Genomic DNA, 19,077 nt, shown 5'->3' with positions numbered 1-19,077 from the left:
AAAAAACAAATTGTACCAAAACAATTTAAATTAAGTGCAGTCAAAAGTTTGGTTCTTTGCACTATAGGGTAATGTTAGTACCTAAGCAGCATTTACTGTATTCGCAAGCTTGAAACACTGACAGCATAATGCACTCGCAGCTAGGCTCAGTGGCTAAGGTGTGGTGCTGAGCCCATATATGCAGGTTTGATGTTGATGGGGTGGTAATTCTGGCGAGGCATCAACCGCTTGGTCATCATATTGAACATATTTTTGGCAAGATAGTGTGTGAAGGATGTGAAAAAAAAACAAATTGTACCAAAATAATGTAAATTAAGTGCAGTCAAAAGTTTGGTTCTTTGCACTATAGGGTAATGTTAGTACCTAAGCAGCATTTACTGTATTCACAAGCTTGAGACACTGACAGCATAATGCACTCGCAGCTAGGCTCAGTGGCTAAGGTGTGATTCTGAGCCCATATATGCAGGTTTGATGTTGATGGGGTGGTAATTCTGGCGAGGCATCAACCGCTTGGTCATCATATTGAACATATATTTGGCAAGATAGTGTGCGAAGGATGTGAAAAAAACGTATTGTACCAAAATAATGTAAATTAAGTGCAGTCAAAAGTTTGGTTCTTTGCACTATAGGGTAATGTTAGTACCTAAGCAGCATTTACTGTATTCGCAAGCTTGAAACACTGACTGCATAATGCACTCGCAGCAAGGCTCAGTGGCCAAGGTGTGGTGCTGAGCCCATATATGCAGGTTTGATGTTGATGGGGTGGTTATTCTGGCGAGGCATCAACCGCTTGGTCATCATATTGAACATATATTTGGCAAGATAGTGTGCGAAGGATGTGAAAAAAACATTGTACCAAAACAATGTAAATTAAGTGCAGTCAAAAGTTTGGTTCTTTGCACTATAGGGTAATGTTAGTACCTAAGCAGCATTTACTGTATTCGCAAGCTTGAAACACTGACAGCATAATGCACTCGCAGCTAGGCTCAGTGGCTAAGGTGTGGTGCTGAGCCCATATATGCAGGTTTGATGTTGATGGGGTGATAATTCTGGCGAGGCATCAAAAGCTTGGTCATCATAGTGAACATAAATTTGGCAAGATAGTGTGCGAAGGATGTGAAAAAAACAAATTGTACCAAAATAATGTAAATTAAGTGCAGTCAAAAGTTTGGTTCTTTGCACTATAGGGTAATGTTAGTACCTAAGCAGCATTTACTGTATTCGCAAGCTTGAGACACTGACAGCATAATGCACTCGCAGCAAGGCTCAGTGGCTAAGGTGTGGTGCTGAGCCCTTATATGCAGGTTTGATGTTGATGGGGTGGTAATTCTGGCGAGGCATCAACCGCTTGGTCATCATATTGAACATATATTTGGCAAGATAGTGTGCGAAGGATGTGAAAAAAACAAATTGTACCAAAATAATGCAAATTAAGTGCAGTCAAAAGTTTGGTTCTTTGCACTATAGGGTAATGTTAGTACCTAAGCAGCATTTACTGTATTCGCAAGCTTGAAACACTGACAGCATAATGCACTCGCAGCTAGGCTCAGTGGCTAAGGTGTGGTGCTGAGCCCATATATGCAGGTTTGATGTTGATGGGGTGGTAATTCTGGCGAGGCATCAACCGCTTGGTCATCATATTGAACATATATTTGGCTAGATAGTGTGCGAAGGATGTGAAAAAAACAAATTGTACCAAAATAATGTAAATTAAGTGCAGTCAAAAGTTTGGTTCTTTGCACTATAGGGTAATGTTAGTACCTAAGCAGCATTTACTGTATTCGCAAGCTTCAGACACTGACAGCATAATGCACTCGCAGCAAGGCTCAGTGGCTAAGGTGTGGTGCTGAGCCCTTATATGCAGGTTTGATGTTGATGGGGTGGTAATTCTGGCGAGGCATCAACCGCTTGGTCATCATATTGAACATATATTTGGCAAGATAGTGTGCGAAGGATGTGAAAAAAAACAAATTGTACCAAAATTATGTAAATTAAGTGCAGTCAAAAGTTTGGTTCTTTGCACTATAGGGTAATGTTAGTACCTAAGCAGCATTTACTGTATTCGCAAGCTTGAAACACTGACAGCATAATGCACTCGCAGCTAGGCTCAATAGCTAAGGTGTGGTGCTGAGCCCATATATGCAGGTTTGATGTTGATGGGGTGGTAATTCTGGCGAGGCATCAACCGCTTAGTCATCATATTGAACATATATTTGGCAAGATAGTGTGCGAAGGATGTGAAAAAAACAAATTGTAACAAAACAATGTAAATTAAGTGCAGTCAAAAGTTTGGTTCTTTGCACTATAGGGTAATGTTAGTACCTAAGCAGCATTTACTGTATTCGCAAGCTTGAAACACTGACAGCATAATGCACTCGCAGCTAGGCTCAGTGGCTAAGGTGTGGTGCTGAGCCAAATATGCAGGTTTGATGTTGATGGGGTGGTAATTCTAGCGAGGCATCAACCGCTTGGTCATCATATTGAACATATATTTGGCTAGATAGTGTGCGAAGGATGTGAAAAAAACTAATTGTACCAAAACAATGTTAATAAGTGCAGTCAAAAGTTTGGTTCTTTGCACTATAGGGTAATGTTAGTACCTAAGCAGCATTTACTGTATTCGCAAGCTTGAAACACTGACAGCATAATGCACTCGCAGCTAGGCTCAGTGGCTAAGGTGTGGTGCTGAGCCCATATATGCAGGTTTGTTGTTGATGGGGTGGTAATTCTGGCGAGGCATCAACCGCTTGGTCATCATATTGAACATATATTTGGCTAGATAGTGTGCGAAAGATGTGAAAAAAACAAATTGTACCAAAACAATGTTAATAAGTGCAGTCAAAAGTTTGGTTCTTTGCATTATAGGGTAATGTTAGTACCTAAGCAGCATTTACTGTATTCGCAGGCTTGAAACACTGACAGCATAATGCACTCGCAGCTAGGCTCAGTGGCTAAGGTGTGATTCTGAGCCCATATATGCAGGTTTGATGTTGATGGGGTGGTATTTCTGGCGAGGCATCAACCGCTTGGTCATCATATTGAACATATATTTGGCAAGATAGCATGCGAAGGATGTGAAAAAAACAAATTGTACCAAAATAATGTAAATTAAGTGCAGTCAAAAGTTTGGTTCTTTGCAGTATAGGGTAATGTTAGTACCTAAGCAGCATTTACTGTATTCGCAAGCTTGAAACACTGACAGCATAATGCACTCGCAGCTAGGCTCAGTGGCTAAGGTGTGATTCTGAGCCCATATATGCAGGTTTGATGTTGATGGGGTGGTATTTCTGGCGAGGCATCAACCGCTTGGTCATCATATTGAACATATATTTGGCAAGATAGCATGCGAAGGATGTGAAAAAAACAAATTGTACCAAAATAATGTAAATTAAGTGCAGTCAAAAGTTTGGTTCTTTGCAGTATAGGGTAATGTTAGTACCTAAGCAGCATTTACTGTATTCGCAAGCTTGAAACACTGACAGCATAATGCACTCGCAGCAAGGCTCAGTGGCTAAGGTGTGGTGCTGAGCCCTTATATGAAGGTTTGATGTTGATGGGGTGGTAATTCTGGCGAGGCATCAACTGCTTGGTCATCATATTGAACATATATTTGGCAAGATAGTGTGCGAAGGATGTGAAAAAAAAAATTGTACCAAAATTATTGTAATTAAGTGCAGTCAAAGTTTGGTTCTTTGCACTATAGGGTAATGTTAGTACCTAAGCAGCATTTACTGTATTCGCAAGCTTGAAACACTGACAGCATAATGCACTCGCAGCTAGGCTCAGTGGCTAAGGTGTGGTCCTAAGCCCATATATGCAGGTTTGATGTTGATGGGGTCGTAATTCTGGCGAGGCATCAACCGCTTGGTCATCATTTTGAACATATATTTGGCAAGATAGTGTGCGAAGGATGTGAAAAAAACAAATTGTACCAAAATAATGCAAATTAAGTGCAGTCAAAAGTTTGGTTCTTTGCACTATAGGGTAATGTTAGTACCTAAGCAGCATTTACTGTATTCGCAAGCTTGAAACACTGACAGCATAATGCACTCGCAGCTAGGCTCAGTTTCTAAGGTGTGGTGCTGAGCCCATATATGCAGGTTTGATGTTGATGGGGTGGTAATTCTGGCGAGGCATCAACCGCTTGGTCATCATATTGAACATATATTTGGCAAGATAGTGTGCGAAGGATGTGAAAAAAAAACAAATTGTACCAAAACAATGTAAATAAATGCAGTCAAAAGTTTGGTTCTTTGCACTATAGGGTAATGTTAGTACCTAAGCAGCATTTACTGTATTCGCAAGCTTGAAACACTGACAGCATAATGCACTCGCAGCTAGGCTCAGTGGCTAAGGTGTGGTGCTGAGCCCATATATGCAGGTTTGATGTTGATGGGGTGGTAATTCTGGCGAGGCATCAACCGCTTGGTCATCATATTGAACATATATTTGGCAAGATAGTGTGCGAAGGATGTGAAAAAAACAAATTGTACCAAAATAATGCAAATTAAGTGCAGTCAAAAGTTTGGTTCTTTGCACTATAGGGTAATGTTAGTACCTAAGCAGCATTTACTGTATTCGCAAGCTTGAAACACTGACAGCATAATGCACTCGCAGCTAGGCTCAGTTTCTAAGGTGTGGTGCTGAGCCCATATATGCAGGTTTGATGTTGATGGGGTGGTAATTCTGGCGAGGCATCAACCGCTTGGTCATCATATTGAACATATATTTGGCAAGATAGTGTGCGAAGGATGTGAAAAAAAAACAAATTGTACCAAAACAATGTAAATAAATGCAGTCAAAAGTTTGGTTCTTTGCACTATGGGGTAATGTTAGTACCTAAGCAGCATTTACTGTATTCGCAAGCTTGAAACACTGACAGCATAATGCACTCGCAGCTAGGCTCAGTGGCTAAGGTGTGGTGCTGAGCCCATATATGCAGGTTTGATGTTGATGGGGTGGTAATTCTGGCGAGGCATCAACCGCTTGGTCATCATATTGAACATATATTTGGCAAGATAGTGTGCGAAGGATGTGAAAAAAACAAATTGTACCAAAATAATGTAAATAAAGGCAGTCAAAAGTTTGGTTCTTTGCACTATAGGGTAATGTTAGTACCTAAGCACCATTTACTGTATTCGCAAGCATGAAACACTGATAGCATAATGCACTCACAGCTAGGCTCAGTGGCTAAGGTGTGTTGCTTAGCCCATATATGCAGGTTTGATGTTGATGGTGTGGTAATTCTGGCGAGGCATCAACCGCTTGGTCATCATATTGAACATATGTTTGGCAAGATAGTGTGCGAAGGATGTGAAAAAAAAAATTGCACCAAAACAATGTAAATTAAGTGCAGTCAAAAGTTTGGTTCTTTGCACTATAGCGTAATGTTAGTACCTAAGCAGCATTTACTGTATTCGCAAGCTTGAAACACTGACAGCATAATGCACTCGCAGCTAGGCTCAGTGGCTAAGGTGTGGTGCTGAGCCCATATATGCAGGTTTGATGTTGATGGGGTGGTAATTCTGGCAGAGGCATCAACCGCTTGGTCATCATATTGAACATATATTTGGCAAGATAGTGTGCGAAGGATGTGAAAAAAAAAAACAAATTGTACCAAAATAATGTAAATTAAGTGCAGTCAAAAGTTTGGTTCTTTGCACTATAGGGTAATGTTAGTACCTAAGCAGCATTTACTGTATTCACAAGCTTGAAACACTGACAGCATAATGCACTCGCAGCTAGGCTCAGTGGCTAAGGTGTGGTGCTGAGCCCATATATGCAGGTTTGATGTTGATGGGGTGGTAATTTTGGCGAGGCATCAACCGCTTGGTCATCATTTTGAACATATAATTGGCAAGATAGTGTGCGAAGGATGTGAAAAAAACAAATTGTACCAAAATAATGTAAATTAAGTGCAGTCAAAAGTTTGGTTCTTTGCACTATAGGGTAATGTTAGTACCTAAGCAGCATTTACTGTATTCGCAAGCTTGAGACACTGACAGCATAATGCACTCGCAGCAAGGCTCAGTGGCTAAGGTGTGGTGCTGAGCCCTTATATGAAGGTTTGATGTTGATGGGGTGGTAATTCTGACGAGGCATCAACTGCTTGGTCATCATATTGAACATATATTTGGCAAGATAGTGTGCGAAGGATGTGAAAAAAAAACAAATTGTACCAAAATAATGTAAATTAAGTGCAGTCAAAAGTTTGGTTCTTTGCACTATAGGGTAATGTTAGTACCTAAGCAGCATTTACTGTATTCACAAGCTTGAAACACTGACAGCATAATGCACTCGCAGCTAGGCTCAGTGGCTAAGGTGTGGTGCTGAGCCCATATATGCAGGTTTGATGTTGATGGGGTGGTAATTTTGGCGAGGCATCAACCGCTTGGTCATCATTTTGAACATATATTTGGCAAGATAGTGTGCGAAGGATGTGAAAAAAACAAATTGTACCAAAATAATGTAAATTAAGTGCAGTCAAAAGTTTGGTTCTTTGCACTATAGGGTAATGTTAGTACCTAAGCAGCATTTACTGTATTCGCAAGCATGAGACACTGACAGCATAATGCACTCGCAGCAAGGCTCAGTGGCTAAGGTGTGGTGCTGAGCCCTTATATGAAGGTTTGATGTTGATGGGGTGGTAATTCTGGCGAGGCATCAACTGCTTGGTCATCATATTGAACATATATTTGGCAAGATAGTGTGCGAAGGATGTGAAAAAAAAATTGTACCAAAATTATTGTAATTAAGTGCAGTCAAAGTTTGGTTCTTTGCACTATAGGGTAATGTTAGTACCTAAGCAGCATTTACTGTATTCGCAAGCTTGAAACACTGACAGCATAATGCACTCGCAGCTAGGCTCAGTGGCTAAGGTGTGGTCCTAAGCCCATATATGCAGGTTTGATGTTGATGGGGTCGTAATTCTGGCGAGGCATCAACCGCTTGGTCATCATTTTGAACATATATTTGGCAAGATAGTGTGCGAAGGATGTGAAAAAAACAAATTGTACCAAAATAATGCAAATTAAGTGCAGTCAAAAGTTTGGTTCTTTGCACTATAGGGTAATGTTAGTACCTAAGCAGCATTTACTGTATTCGCAAGCTTGAAACACTGACAGCATAATGCACTCGCAGCTAGGCTCAGTGGCTAAGGTGTGGTGCTGAGCCCATATATGCAGGTTTGATGTTGATGGGGTGGTAATTCTGGCGAGGCATCAACCGCTTGGTCATCATATTGAACATATATTTGGCAAGATAGTGTGCGAAGGATGTGAAAAAAAACAAATTGTACCAAAATAATGTAAATAAAGGCAGTCAAAAGTTTGGTTCTTTGCACTATAGGGTAATGTTAGTACCTAAGCACCATTTACTGTATTCGCAAGCATGAAACACTGATAGCATAATGCACTCGCAGCTAGGCTCAGTGGCTAAGGTGTGGTGCTTAGCCCATATATGCAGGTTTGATGTTGATGGTGTGGTAATTCTGGCGAGGCATCAACCGCTTGGTCATCATATTAAACATATGTTTGGAGAGATAGTGTGCGAAGGATGTGAAAAAAAAAAAATTGCACCAAAACAATGTAAATTAAGTGCAGTCAAAAGTTTGCTTCTTTGCACTATAGCGTAATGTTAGTACCTAAGCAGCATTTACTGTATTCGCAAGCTTGAAACACTGACAGCATAATGCACTCGCAGCTAGGCTCAGTGGCTAAGGTGTGGTGCTGAGCCCATATATGCAGGTTTGATGTTGATGGGGTGGTAATTCTGGCGAGGCATCAACCGCTTGGTCATCATATTGATCATATATTTGGCAAGATAGTGTGCGAAGGATGTGAAAAAAACAAATTGTACCAAAACAATGTAAATAAAGTGCAGTCAAAAGTTTGGTTCTTTGCACTATAGGGTAATGTTAGTACCTAAGCAGCATTTACTGTATTCGCAAGTTTGAAACACTGACAGCATATTGCACTCGCAGCTAGGCTCAGTGGCTAAGGTGTGGTGCTTAGCCCATATATGCAGGTTTGATGTTGATGGGGTGGTAATTCTGGCGAGGCATCAACCGCTTCGTCATCATATTGAACATATATTTGGCTAGATAGTGTGCGAAGGATGTGAAAAAAACAAATTGTACCAAAACAATGTTAATTAAGTGCAGTCAAAAGTTTGGTTCTTTGCACTATAGGGTAATGTTAGTACCTAAGCAGCATTTACTGTATTCGCAAGCTTGAAACACTGAGAGCATAATGCACTCGCAGCTAGGCTTATTGGCTAAGGTGTGGTGCTGAGCCAATATATGCAGGTTTGATGTTGATGGGGTGGTAATTCTGGCGAGGCATCAACCGCTTGGTCATCATATTGAACATATATTTGGCAAGATAGTGTGCGAAGGATGTGAAAAAAAACAAATTGTACCAAAACAATGTAAATTAAGTGCAGTCAAAAGTTTGGTTCTTTGCACTATAGGGTAATGTTAGTACCTAAGGAGCATTTACTGTATTCGCAAGCTTGAAACACTGACAGCATAATGCACTCGCAGCTAGGCTCAGTGGCTAAGGTGTGGTGCTGAGCCCATATATGCAGGTTTGATGTTGATGGGGTGACAATTCTGGCGAGGCATCAACCGCTTGGTCATCATATTGAACATATATTTCGCAAGATAGTGTGCGAAGATGTGAAAAAAAAAACAAATTGTACCAAAATAATGTAAATTAAGTGCAGTCAAAAGTTTGGTTCTTTGCACTATAGGGTAATGTTAGTACCTAAGCAGCATTTACTGTATTCGCAAGCTTGAAACACTGACAGCATAATGCACTCGCAGCTAGGCTCAGTGGCTAAGGTGTGGTGCTGAGCCCATATATGCAGGTTTGATGTTGATGGGGTGGTAATTCTGGCGAGGCATCAACCGCTTGGTCATCATTTTGAACATATATTTGGCAAGATAGTGTGCGAAGGATGTGAAAAAAACAAATTGTACCAAAATAATGTAAATTAAGTGCAGTCAAAAGTTTGGTTCTTTGCACTATAGGGTAATGTTAGTACCTAAGCAGCATTTACTGTATTCGCAAGCTTGAGACACTGACAGCATAATGCACTCGCAGCAAGGCTCAGTGGCTAAGGTGTGGTGCTGAGCCCTTATATGCAGGTTTGATGTTGATGGGGTGGTAATTCTGGCGAGGCATCAACCGCTTGGTCATCATATTGAACATATATTTGGCAAGATAGTGTGCGAAGGATGTGAAAAAACAAATTGTACCAAAATTATGTAAATTAAGTGGAGTCAAAAGTTTGGTTCTTTGCACTTTAGGGTAATGTTAGTATCTAAGCAGCATTTACTGTATTCGCAAGCTTGAAACACTGACAGCATAATGCACTCGCAGCTAGGCTCAGTGGCTAAGGTGTGGTGGTAAGCCCATATATGCAGGTTTGATGTTAATGGGGTCGTAATTCTGGCGAGGCATCAACCGCTTGGTCATCATATTGAACATATATTTGGCAAGATAGTGTGCGAAGGGTGTGAAAAAAACAAATTGTACCAAAATAATGCAAATTAAGTGCAGTCAAAAGTTTGGTTCTTTGCACTATAGTGTAATGTTAGTACCTAAGCAGCATTTACTGTATTCGCAAGCTTGAAACACTGACAGCATAATGCACTCGCAGCTAGGCTCAGTGGCTAAGGTGTGGTGCTTAGCCCATATATGCAGGTTTGATGTTGATGGGGTGGTAATTCTGGCGAGGCATCAACCGCTTGGTCATCATATTGAACATATGTCTGGCAAGATAGTGTGCGAAGGATGTGAAAAAAAAACAAATTGTACCAAAACAATGTAAATAAATGCAGTCAAAAGTTTGGTTCTTTGCACTATAGGGTAATGTTAGTACCTAAGCAGCATTTACTGTATTCGCAAGCTTGAAACACTGACAGCATAATGCACTCGCAGCTAGGCTCAGTGGCTAAGGTGTGGTGCTGAGCCCATATATGCAGGTTTGATGTTGATGGGGTGGTAATTCTGGCGAGGCATCAACCGCTTGGTCATAATATTGAACATATATTTGGCAAGATAGTCTGCGAAGGATGTGAAAAAAACAAATTGTACCAAAATAATGTAAATAAAGGCAGTCAAAAGTTTGGTTCTTTGCACTATAGGGTAATGTTAGTACCTAAGCACCATTTACTGTATTCGCAAGCATGCAACACTGACAGCATAATGCACTCGCAGCTAGGCTCAGTGGCTAAGGTGTGGTGCTGAGCCCATATATGCAGGTTTGATGTTGATGGGGTGGTAATTCTGGCGAGGCATCAACCGCTTGGTCATCATATTGAACATATATTTGGCAAGATAGTGTGCGAAGGATGTGAAAAAAACAAATTGTACCAAAATAATGCAAATTAAGTGCAGTCAAAAGTTTGGTTTTTTGCACTATAGTGTAATGTTAGTACCTAAGCAGCATTTACTGTATTCGCAAGCTTGAAACACTGACAGCATAATGCACTCGCAGCTAGGCTCAGTGGCTAAGGTGTGGTGCTTAGCCCATATTTGCAGGTTTGATGTTGATGGTGTGGTAATTCTGGCGAGGCATCAACCGCTTGGTCATCATATTGAACATATGTTTGGCAAGATAGTGTGCGAAGGATGTGAAAAAAAAACAAATTGCACCAAAACAATGTAAATTAAGTGCAGTCAAAAGTTTGGTTCTTTGCACTATAGCGTAATGTTAGTACCTAAGCAGCATTTACTGTATTCGCAAGCTTGAAACACTGACAGCATAATGCACTCGCAGCTAGGCTCAGTGGCTAAGGTGTGGTGCTGAGCCCATATATGCAGGTTTGATGTTGATGGGGTGGTAATTCTGGCGAGGCATCAACCGCGTGGTCATCATATTGAACATATATTGGGCTAGATAGTGTGCGAAGGATGTGAAAAAAACAAATTGTACCAAAACAATGTAAATTAAGTGCAGTCAAAAGTTTGGTTCTTTGCACTATAGGGTAATGTTAGTACCTAAGCAGCATTTACTGTATTCGCAAGCTTGAAACACTGACAGCATATTGCACTCGCAGCTAGGCTCAGTGGCTAAGGTGTGGTGCTGAGCCCATATATGCAGGTTTGATGTTGATGGGGTGGTAATTCTGGCGAGGCATCAACCGCTTCGTCATCATATTGAACATATATTTGGCTAGATAGTGTGCGAAGGATGTGAAAAAAACAAATTGTACCAAAACAATGTTAATTAAGTGCAGTCAAAAGTTTGGTTATTTGCACTATAGGGTAATGTTAGTACCTAAGCAGCATTTACTGTATTCGCAAGCTTGAAACACTGAGAGCATAATGCACTCGCAGCTAGGCTCATTGGCTAAGGTGTGGTGCTGAGCCAATATATGCAGGTTTGATGTTGATGGGGTGGTAATTCTGGCGAGGCATCAACCGCTTGGTCATCATATTGAACCTATATTTGGCAAGATAGTGTGCGAAGGATGTGAAAAAAACAAATTGTACCAAAACAATGTAAATTAAGTGCAGTCAAAAGTTTGGTTCTTTGCACTATAGGGTAATGTTAGTACCTAAGGAGCATTTACTGTATTCGCAAGCTTGAAACACTGACAGCATAATGCACTCGCAGCTAGGCTCAGTGGCTAAGGTGTGGTGCTGAGCCCATATATGCAGGTTTGATGTTGATGGGGTGACAATTCTGGCGAGGCATCAACCGCTTGGTCATCATATTGAACATTTATTTGGCAAGATAGTGTGCGAAGGATGTGAAAAAAAAAACAAATTGTACCAAAATAATGTAAATTAAGTGCAGTCAAAAGTTTGGTTCTTTGCACTATAGGGTAATGTTAGTACCTAAGCAGCATTTACTTTATTCGCAAGCTTGAAACACTGACAGCATAATGCACTCGCAGCTAGGCTCAGTGGCTAAGGTGTGGTGCTGAGCCCATATATGCAGGTTTGATGTTGATGGGGTGGTAATTCTGGCGAGGCATCAACCGCTTGGTCATCATTTTGAACATATATTTGGCAAGATAGTGTGCGATGATGTGAAAAAAACAAATTGTACCAAAATAATGTAAATTAAGTGCAGTCAAAAGTTTGGTTCTTTGCACTATACGGTAATGTTAGTACCTAAGCAGCATTTACTGTATTCGCAAGCTTGAGACACTGACAGCATAATGCACTCGCAGCAATGCTCAGTGGCTAAGATGTGGTGCTGAGCCCTTATATGCAGGTTTGGTGTTGATGGGGTGGTAATTCTGGCGAGGCATCAACCGCTTGGTCATCATATTGAACATATATTTGGCAAGATAGTGTGCGAAGGATGTGAAAAAAACAAATTGTACCAAAATTATGTAAATTAAGTGGAGTCAAAAGTTTGGTTCTTTGCACTTTAGGGTAATGTTAGTATCTAAGCAGCATTTACTGTATTCGCAAGCTTGAAACACTGACAGCATAATGCACTCGCAGCTAGGCTCAGTGGCTAAGGTGTGGTGCTAAGCCCATATATGCAGGTTTGATGTTGATGGGGTGGTAATTCTGGCGAGGCATCAACCGCTTGGTCATCATATTGAACATATATTTGGCAAGATAGTGTGCGAAGGGTGTAAAAAAAACAAATTGTACCAAAATAATGCAAATTAAGTGCAGTCAAAAGTTTGGTTCTTTGCACTATAGTGTAATGTTAGTACCTAAGCAGCATTTACTGTATTCGCAAGCTTGAAACACTGACAGCATAATGCACTCGCAGCTAGGCTCAGTGGCTAAGGTGTGGTGCTTAGCCCATATATGCAGGTTTGATGTTGATGGGGTGGTAATTCTGGCGAGGCATCAACCGCTTGGTCATCATTTTGAACATATATTTGGCAAGATAGTGTGCGAAGGATGTGAAAAAAACAAATTGTACCAAAATAATGTAAATTAAGTGCAGTCAAAAGTTTGGTTCTTTGCACTATAGGGTAATGTTAGTATCTAAGCAGCATTTACTGTATTCGCAAGCTTGAAACACTGACAGCATAATGCACTCGCAGCTAGGCTCAGTGGCTAAGGTGTGGTGCTAAGCCCATATATGCAGGTTTGATGTTGATGGGGTGGTAATTCTGGCGAGGCATCAACCGCTTGGTCATAATATTGAACATATATTTGGCAAGATAGTCTGCGAAGGATGTGAAAAAAACAAATTGTACCAAAATAATGTAAATAAAGGCAGTCAAAAGTTTGGTTCTTTGCACTATAGGGTAATGTTAGTACCTAAGCACCATTTACTGTATTCGCAAGCATGCAACACTGACAGCATAATGCACTCGCAGCTAGGCTCAGTGGCTAAGGTGTGGTGCTGAGCCCATATATGCAGGTTTGATGTTGATGGGGTGGTAATTCTGGCGAGGCATCAACCGCTTGGTCATCATATTGAACATATATTTGGCAAGATAGTGTGCGAAGGATGTGAAAAAAACAAATTGTACCAAAATAATGCAAATTAAGTGCAGTCAAAAGTTTGGTTTTTTGCACTATAGTGTAATGTTAGTACCTAAGCAGCATTTACTGTATTCGCAAGCTTGAAACACTGACAGCATAATGCACTCGCAGCTAGGCTCAGTGGCTAAGGTGTGGTGCTTAGCCCATATTTGCAGGTTTGATGTTGATGGTGTGGTAATTCTGGCGAGGCATCAACCGCTTGGTCATCATATTGAACATATGTTTGGCAAGATAGTGTGCGAAGGATGTGAAAAAAAAAACAAATTGCACCAAAACAATGTAAATTAAGTGCAGTCAAAAGTTTGGTTCTTTGCACTATAGCGTAATGTTAGTACCTAAGCAGCATTTACTGTATTCGCAAGCTTGAAACACTGACAGCATAATGCACTCGCAGCTAGGCTCAGTGGCTAAGGTGTGGTGCTGAGCCCATATATGCAGGTTTGATGTTGATGGGGTGGTAATTCTGGCGAGGCATCAACCGCGTGGTCATCATATTGAACATATATTGGGCTAGATAGTGTGCGAAGGATGTGAAAAAAACAAATTGTACCAAAACAATGTAAATTAAGTGCAGTCAAAAGTTTGGTTCTTTGCACTATAGGGTAATGTTAGTACCTAAGCAGCATTTACTGTATTCGCAAGCTTGAAACACTGACAGCATATTGCACTCGCAGCTAGGCTCAGTGGCTAAGGTGTGGTGCTGAGCCCATATATGCAGGTTTGATGTTGATGGGGTGGTAATTCTGGCGAGGCATCAACCGCTTCGTCATCATATTGAACATATATTTGGCTAGATAGTGTGCGAAGGATGTGAAAAAAACAAATTGTACCAAAACAATGTTAATTAAGTGCAGTCAAAAGTTTGGTTATTTGCACTATAGGGTAATGTTAGTACCTAAGCAGCATTTACTGTATTCGCAAGCTTGAAACACTGAGAGCATAATGCACTCGCAGCTAGGCTCATTGGCTAAGGTGTGGTGCTGAGCCAATATATGCAGGTTTGATGTTGATGGGGTGGTAATTCTGGCGAGGCATCAACCGCTTGGTCATCATATTGAACCTATATTTGGCAAGATAGTGTGCGAAGGATGTGAAAAAAACAAATTGTACCAAAACAATGTAAATTAAGTGCAGTCAAAAGTTTGGTTCTTTGCACTATAGGGTAATGTTAGTACCTAAGGAGCATTTACTGTATTCGCAAGCTTGAAACACTGACAGCATAATGCACTCGCAGCTAGGCTCAGTGGCTAAGGTGTGGTGCTGAGCCCATATATGCAGGTTTGATGTTGATGGGGTGACAATTCTGGCGAGGCATCAACCGCTTGGTCATCATATTGAACATTTATTTGGCAAGATAGTGTGCGAAGGATGTGAAAAAAAAAAACAAATTGTACCAAAATAATGTAAATTAAGTGCAGTCAAAAGTTTGGTTCTTTGCACTATAGGGTAATGTTAGTACCTAAGCAGCATTTACTTTATTCGCAAGCTTGAAACACTGACAGCATAATGCACTCGCAGCTAGGCTCAGTGGCTAAGGTGTGGTGCTGAGCCCATATATGCAGGTTTGATGTTGATGGGGTGGTAATTCTGGCGAGGCATCAACCGCTTGGTCATCATTTTGAACATATATTTGGCAAGATAGTGTGCGATGATGTGAAAAAAACAAATTGTACCAAAATAATGTAAATTAAGTGCAGTCAAAAGTTTGGTTCTTTGCACTATACGGTAATGTTAGTACCTAAGCAGCATTTACTGTATTCGCAAGCTTGAGACACTGACAGCATAATGCACTCGCAGCAATGCTCAGTGGCTAAGATGTGGTGCTGAGCCCTTATATGCAGGTTTGGTGTTGATGGGGTGGTAATTCTGGCGAGGCATCAACCGCTTGGTCATCATATTGAACATATATTTGGCAAGATAGTGTGCGAAGGATGTGAAAAAAACAAATTGTACCAAAATTATGTAAATTAAGTGGAGTCAAAAGTTTGGTTCTTTGCACTTTAGGGTAATGTTAGTATCTAAGCAGCATTTACTGTATTCGCAAGCTTGAAACACTGACAGCATAATGCACTCGCAGCTAGGCTCAGTGGCTAAGGTGTGGTGCTAAGCCCATATATGCAGGTTTGATGTTGATGGGGTGGTAATTCTGGCGAGGCATCAACCGCTTGGTCATCATATTGAACATATATTTGGCAAGATAGTGTGCGAAGGGTGTAAAAAAAACAAATTGTACCAAAATAATGCAAATTAAGTGCAGTCAAAAGTTTGGTTCTTTGCACTATAGTGTAATGTTAGTACCTAAGCAGCATTTACTGTATTCGCAAGCTTGAAACACTGACAGCATAATGCACTCGCAGCTAGGCTCAGTGGCTAAGGTGTGGTGCTTAGCCCATATATGCAGGTTTGATGTTGATGGGGTGGTAATTCTGGCGAGGCATCAACCGCTTGGTCATCATTTTGAACATATATTTGGCAAGATAGTGTGCGAAGGATGTGAAAAAAACAAATTGTACCAAAATAATGTAAATTAAGTGCAGTCAAAAGTTTGGTTCTTTGCACTATAGGGTAATGTTAGTATCTAAGCAGCATTTACTGTATTCGCAAGCTTGAAACACTGACAGCATAATGCACTCGCAGCTAGGCTCAGTGGCTAAGGTGTGGTGCTAAGCCCATATATGCAGGTTTGATGTTAATGGGGTCGTAATTCTGGCGAGGCATCAACCGCTTGGTCATAATATTGAACATATATTTGGCAAGATAGTGTGCGAAGGATGTGAAAAAAACAAATTGTACCAAAATAATGTAAATAAAGGCAGTCAAAAGTTTGGTTCTTTGCACTATAGGGTAATGTTAGTACCTAAGCACCATTTACTGTATTCGCAAGCATGCAACACTGACAGCATAATGCACTCGCAGCTAGGCTCAGTGGCTAAGGTGTGGTGCTGAGCCCATATATGCTGGTTTGATGTTGATGGGGTGGTAATTCTGGCGAGGCATCAACCGCTTGGTCATCATATTGAACATATATGGGGCTAGATAGTGTGCGAAGGATGTGAAAAAAACAAATTGTACCAAAACAATGTAAATTAAGTGCAGTCAAAAGTTTGGTTCTTTGCACTATAGGGTAATGTTAGTACCTAAGCAGCATTTACTGTATTCGCAAGCTTGAAACACTGACAGCATATTGCACTCGCAGCTAGGCTCAGTGGCTAAGGTGTGGTGCTGAGCCCATATATGCAGGTTTGATGTTGATGGGGTGGTAATTCTGGCGAGGCATCAACCGCTTCGTCATCATATTGAACATATATTTGGCTAGATAGTGTGCGAAGGATGTGAAAAAAACAAATTGTACCAAAACAATGTTAATTAAGTGCAGTCAAAAGTTTGGTTCTTTGCACTATAGGGTAATGTTAGTACCTAAGCAGCATTTACTGTATTCGCAAGCTTGAAACACTGAGAGCATAATGCACTCGCAGCTAGGCTCATTGGCTAAGGTGTGGTGCTGAGCCAATATATGCAGGTTTGATGTTGATGGGGTGGTAATTCTGGCGAGGCATCAACCGCTTGGTCATCATATTGAACATATATTTGGCAACATAGTGTGCGAAGGATGTGAAAAAAACAAATTGTACCAAAACATTGTAAATTAAGTGCAGTCAAAAGTTTGGTTCTTTGCACTATAGGGTAATGTTAGTACTTAAGGAGCATTTACTGTATTCGCAAGCTTGAAACACTGACAGCATAATGCACTCGCAGCTAGGCTCAGTGGCTAAGGTGTGGTGCTGAGCCCATATATGCAGGTTTGATGTTGATGGGGTGACAATTCTGGCGAGGCATCAACCGCTTGGTCATCATATTGAACATATATTTGGCAAGATAGTGTGCGAAGGATGTGAAAAAAAAAACAAATTGTACCAAAATAATGTAAATTAGGTGCAGTCAAAAGTTTGGTTCTTTGCACTATAGGGTAATGTTAGTACCTAAGCAGCATTTACTTTATTCGCAAGCTTGAAACACTGACAGCATAATGCACTCGCAGCTAGGCTCAGTGGCTAAGGTGTGGTGCTGAGCCCATATATGCAGGTTTGATGTTGATGGGGTGGTAATTCTGGCGAGGCATCAACCGCTTGGTCATCATTTTGAACATATATTTGGCAAGATAGTGTGCGAAGGATGTGAAAAAAACAAATTGTACCAAAATAATGTAAATTAAGTGCAGTCAAAAGTTTGGTTCTTTGCACTATACGGTAATGTTAGTACCTAAGCAGCATTTACTGTATTCGCAAGCTTGAGACACTGACAGCATAATGCACTCGCAGCAATGCTCAGTGGCTAAGGTGTGGTGCTGAGCCCTTATATGCAGGTTTGGTGTTGATGGGGTGGTGATTCTGGCGAGGCATCAACCGCTTGGTCATCATATTGAACATATATTTGGCAAGATAGTGTGCGAAGGATGTGAAAAAAACAAATTGTACCAAAATTATGTAAATTAAGTGGAGTCAAAAGTTTGGTTCTTTGCACTTTAGGGTAATGTTAGTATCTAAGCAGCATTTACTGTATTCGCAAGCTTGAAACACTGACAGCATAATGCACTCGCAGCTAGGCTCAGTGGCTAAGGTGTGGTGCTAAGCCCATATATGCAGGTTTGATGTTGATGGGGTCATAATTCTGGCGAGGCATCAACCGCTTGGTCATCATATTGAACATATATTTGGCAAGATAGTGTGCGAAGGGTGTAAAAAAAACAAATTGTACCAAAATAATGCAAATTAAGTGCAGTCAAAAGTTTGGTTCTTTGCACTATAGTGTAATGTTAGTACCTAAGCAGCATTTACTGTATTCGCAAGCTTGAAACACTGACAGCATAATGCACTCGCAGCTAGGCTCAGTGGCTAAGGTGTGGTGCTTAGCCCATATATGCAGGTTTGATGTTGATGGGGTGGTAATTCTGGCGAGGCATCAACCGCTTGGTCATCATATTGAACATATGTTTGGCAAGATAGTGTGCGAAGGATGTGAAAAAAAAAACAAATTGTACCAAAACAATGTAAATTAAGTGCAGTCAAAAGTTTGGTTCTTTGCACTATAGGGTAATGTTAGTACCTAAGCAGCATTTACTGTATTCGCAAGCTTGAAACACTGACAGCATAATGCACTCGCAGCTAGGCTCAGTGGCTAATTTGTGGTGCTGAGCCCATATATGCAGGTTTGATGTTGATGGGGTGGTAATTCTGGCGAGGCATCAACCGCTTGGTCATCATATTGAACATATATTTGGCAAGATAGTGTGCGAAGGATGTGAAAAAAACAAATTGTACCAAAACAATGTAAATTAAGTGCAGTCAAAACTTTGGTTCTTTGCACTATAGGGTAATGTTAGTACCTAAGCAGCATTTACTGTATTCGCAAGCTTGAAACACTGACAGCATATTGCACTCGCAGCTAGGCTCAGTGGCTAAGGTGTGGTGCTGAGCCCATATATGCAGGTTTGATGTTGATGGGGTGGTAATTCTAACGAGGCATCAACCGCTTCGTCATCATATTGAACATATATTTGGCTAGATAGTGCGCGAAGGATGTGAAAAAAACAAATTGTACCAAA

The sequence above is a fragment of the Haemaphysalis longicornis genome, unplaced genomic scaffold, assembly GCF_048455015.1.
Source record: "Haemaphysalis longicornis isolate Haplotype H1 unplaced genomic scaffold, Haemaphysalis longicornis Haplotype H1 scaffold_11, whole genome shotgun sequence".
Lineage (NCBI taxonomy): Eukaryota > Metazoa > Arthropoda > Arachnida > Ixodida > Ixodidae > Haemaphysalis > Haemaphysalis longicornis.
This window is presented reverse-complemented; position numbering follows the sequence as displayed.